Source organism: Grammomys surdaster, unplaced genomic scaffold (genome assembly GCF_004785775.1).
Source record: "Grammomys surdaster isolate TR1022 unplaced genomic scaffold, NIH_TR_1.0 139, whole genome shotgun sequence".
Lineage (NCBI taxonomy): Eukaryota > Metazoa > Chordata > Mammalia > Rodentia > Muridae > Grammomys > Grammomys surdaster.
In genome coordinates, this window is record NW_021604597.1 from 1,626,341 (window position 1) to 1,631,158 (window position 4,818).

General features: G+C 42.1%; 1 pseudogene; it reads right to left on the reverse strand.

Annotated features, from left to right (window-relative positions):
• Positions 1-3,883: 3,883 nt before the first annotated feature.
• LOC114617990 overlaps positions 3,884-4,818 on the reverse strand; it is a 10,110-nt pseudogene continuing 9,175 nt past the window's right edge.

The following is a 4,818-nucleotide window of genomic DNA, read 5'->3' on the forward strand; positions in this document are numbered from 1 at the left end:
ATGAAGCAGAGCTGGAATTCATTAGAGATAGCAAGAGAGAAAGGTATTCAAGAAGACCTGAAGAGACCCCAGAGAGCTGTGTTAGCATTAGCCAGACATACTTGGTAGGCCTAAACTTACGTCTCATCAACTTGCTATGGAGTGTGTGTGTGTGTGTGTGTGTGTGTGTGTGTGTGTGTGTGTGTGTGTTAGTAGTGAAATCATGGGATTCAGCTAGAATCTGATAAGGTAAAAGCCACTAGGAACTACTAGAGTTACACAAGGGTTTATTACATGTCCTTTCCCTGAAAGTGGAACATCTAGGTTAGATGCCTAAAAAAAATTGAAGATTTACAGCAGAGGAAAGAGATTGCACAGGATCCCTGCTCTCCCCTGACAAGCAGCAGCAGTGGTGTTCCTCAGGGATCCACTCTCCCTCCTCATCCTGAGATGTTCCCTGTCTCTCTGTTCAGCTGCAAATGACTACTTGGGTGGGCTGAGTTTATCAGCTAGTTTGAAATCACCTGGAAATAGTTGGGAGGTGACTTGACCCCACAAATGCCTTGTATGAAGAGTTACTCTCTTTTTCGTCATATTAAAATTTTCACTATAGTCCCAGAAAAAAATTATGCACACATACACATGATATATATACATATATATCATAAATTATATATACACATATAATACATTACATATAAAATATATAAATTTGTAATATGTAATATATGTATATAAATATATATGCATAAAATGTAGCATATTATATATAATAAACATATTTATTATATAATATATTCATTTGCATATTATATACATATATATCAGATATATATATCAAATTGTTTCCCAACAGGATGGTTATCTCCCTGTTGCTGTAATGAAACAACATGATCAGAAGCACCTTGGGAAGAGTTTACTCTAATCTACAGGACCAGAGGGTACACTGAGGGCAAAGCAGGCAGGCATGGATGGGAAGCTGGCTGCTCACATTTCATCGACACTGGAAACAGAGGTGGGGAGCAGAGAAAGGCTATAAACCCACAAAGCCCTCCTCCAGCAAGGCTGCACCTCCTAAGAAAGCAGAGCCAAGTGGAGACCAGGTGTTCAAATAGCCTGTGAGGGACATTCCTCATGCAAACCAACACGAACGGATTCCTTGCTGTTCTTTTTTCATTCCAGCTCTTATTCATGCCACCAGTAGACACCATGATAACTTAGAAAAATCACTAATGTACAGAACAGACATTCTCTACCCTAGCTACGTAAAAAGATGAGCAACAAAGCGGTGTTCTTAAAATTATCTTTTATTTATCTGTCTATGTGTGCATGTACCATGGTACATGAATGGAGATCAGAGGGCAACCAACAGTTCCTTCCTTCTACCTACAATCCCAGGGATGAAGCTCAGGTCTCGAGTCTAGGCAGTAAGGACTTTATCCACTGAGATGCCACTCACCTAAAAATGAACTTCAAAGGAATCCTGGTTGGAGCATAAGGAAGGTCATCTGCCCCCCTTCTAAAGATGCCAAACCCCGCCCCGTCCTTCTTCCAAGGACTACTGAGATGTCCATGATGATGTTACTCAGAGATAAGCTGTGGGAACTGGTACAGCAAACGCTTATGGTCGTCTCGTCTGGTTTCTAATTCACTTCCAAAGTCATGAGCAACCCAGAGGTAGTAAATCTACACCGTCTTTCTGAAACCTGGGTAGAAAGGAAATAGCAATAAACATTACCCTTGACCTTTTACACAATTAAAACCTGTCCTGTTATTTCTTAACTACCTCAGCCTGTGTGTGTGTGTGTGTGTGTGTGTGTGTGTGTGTGTGTGTGTGTATTTGTCTGTCTTTTATATTCATTTTAAAACCTTATCATCCAAACTATACTTTAAAAAAAAAGATACTCAGAAAAAGAGAGAAAACACCATTAAGAAAATCTAGACAGCAATTAATTTTGCCCCCTGCCTGCTGTGTAACTTTTCAAGCCTCCTTGGTAGACAGGAATAAGAATGTCAGTGATTGATGAGAGCAGAGAAGAAGCCTGCAGAACAGGCCTGCATGCTAATTATCCTAATTCCCCCAATATCCCTCATTTAGAACAGAATAGCAAGGCGAACAGAGGGGATTACATTAGTAAGTCTACCATCTACACTGAGCAAGCACCACAGGTCAACCGCAGCAGGCTGTAGCTGTTCACAGATTGGCCAGTTTCCAGGAATGTTTCCCGTTACCTGTATTGAAGGTCAAACCGTGGAGTAAGGCCAGAGAGCAGACCTAACCACACTACTTACAAATAAGTATTTCCAGTTGTATTTCCAAAGTACGGTCAGTGAAGTTCCTTCTTCAAGTCCATCCTGGGTCTTTATTATCACTACGGTTTTTGAGCTCCTCCCAGATCTATTGAGTCACATTATTGAAAATGGCACTAAGAATGTGCATTTGACAAGCTTCTTAGATTATACCTGTTCTCAACAAAGCTGAAAATCCAAGAGGTTGGCAACAATTATTACCACTATGGGAATTCTATCAAGGTAAGTCAAAATGTTCTAGTTGTTCAAAGATTGAATTCAGAAGAACTGTTCTCACACATACTTATTCCCAAGTTGACAAAATAAGTTAAATTTCTTATTTTACTCTCTTGTAGAAATCATAAGACACAGGCAGATCTGAGTTCAAGGCCAGCCTGGTCCACAGAGCAAGTTCCAAGACAGCCAAAGAAAACCTGTCTCAGAAAGAAAGAAAAAAGAAAGAAGGGAGGGAGAAAGAAGGGAAAGGAAGGGAGGGGAAGGGAAGGGGGAAGGGAAGAAGGAAGGAAGGAAGGAAGGAAGGAAGGAAGGAAGGAAGGAAGGAAGGAAGGAAGGAAGGAAGAGTACATATGTCCACCAGGACTGGAAAGTCAGCCACTAACAGCAGATGGCATAGGTCAGGTTCCCAACAGTGACAAAACAGACCACCCCAATAAATAGTGACTTCAGATAATAACCACATATTTGCTTGTGACAAAGGTTGATTGAGTGGGAGTTTGGTTGGTTTGTTTTGACCCCGCTTATGTGGGGTATAAAGACCTAGAATAACATCTTCACATGCTTAGCTTCCCTCAGCAGCCCAGCCTGAGCTTCCTTACATAAGAGACCCACTACTCAGTCAGCATCCCCTAGAGGACCAGAACTGAGAGAACACGCATAAACACATAGACACATACATACACACACACACACAAACATGCACATGTTTATGCATGCACATGGACACCCAAACAAGTACACACATGCGCATACATGCATGCAAGCACACACACATAAAGACACAAGCACACATGCACACAAACATGCACATACATGAACACACACACAAATCCCTTATGTATGTGTATAAATGTGTGTGTGTGTGTTTAATATATGATTTATTAAAATGGCTTACAAGCTGTGGTCCAGCTAGTCCAACAATGGCTGGCTATGAATGAAAAGTTCAAGAATCCACTAGCTTTTCAATCCATGAGGTTGGATGTCTCAGCTGCTCTTCAGCATACCCTGGAATCCTGAGGAATTAGAATCTAATGCCAGTGAAGGAATGGACTTGCCAGCTAGAGTAAGGACAAGCAGGCAAAGAGAGTTTTCTTCTTCTATGTCCTTTATATAGGCCACCAGCAGAAGGAGTGGTCCAGATTAAAAGTGGATCTTCCCACCTCAAATAACTTAGGAAAAATCTCTCATAAGTGTACCCAGCCACTTGGGCTTTAGTTAATTCCTGATATAGTCAAGTTGATACCAAGAATAGCCATCATATCCATTGTATTTACCCAAACATTTATCCACTTAAAAAAATCATCAATGAGCAGTGAACAGTAGCATATACCTGTAAACACATCACTTGGAGGCAGAAGAAAGTGAGATTTGGTCTTTTTTTTTTTTCAAATTTGCCAAGCTGTGACTGTTTATTAACTAACCAGATTACAAAAATACCACGGGCAACACCTTAGTTCATCTGTCTAATAAGCCTGTTGATCTGGTCTTCCCTGTTGCCAGCGTCTCCACCTTCTACAAAGTGAGTTGTCTTCTTCTTCATTCCACCTCGTGGGGAAGATAATTTGAAAGGCTACAGGAAGTTATTTGCTTCCTTGAAGCGTTTCCCAACTGTATAGACCTCATGAATTAGATCCTCCATACAGATGATGCCAAATTTACCAAGAGACGGAGCAATCAAGGAATTATCCATCAAGGCAATCCGCTTCTTAGTGATCTTGCCATAGCCTCGCTTGTAGATGAGCTCATTTACTGACTTCAGGTTGGGGTATCCCCATGCAAGGTACAGTTCCACAATCCTCAGCGTGTTAATTGAAGCCTTGTTGAGCTTAACAAAGGTGCTATTGAAGATCTGTCGAAGGCGAAGAAGCTGCAACACCTGTCGGACCTTTGGGCTTACTCCACTGATACCTCGGATTCTGATGACAAACGCCAATTTTGGTTCTGCAGGCACATAGAAGTTCCCAGCTTTCCTTGCCATCCTGGCCATCCGAATCTCAGTCCGGTCCATCTGCCTGTACTCCTTGTGAGAGTACTTTGCCTTCTCATAGATGAGCTTCCTCCTTGCCTTTCGGAGTGTCTTCAGGGCAAATGTCTTCCTCAGACGCTTCACCTTCAACTCTGCAAAATTCCCTCGCTTTTTCTTAAGGGTTTCTGGCACAGCCAGAACCGTTTTCCTAAGAGTTTTTGGCACAGCCGAGCAGTGGTGGCACACCTTTAATCCCAGCACTTGGGAGGCAGAGGCAGACGGATTTCTGTGTTCAAGGACAGCCTGGTCTACAGAGTGAGTTCCAGGACAGCCAGGGCTTCACAGAG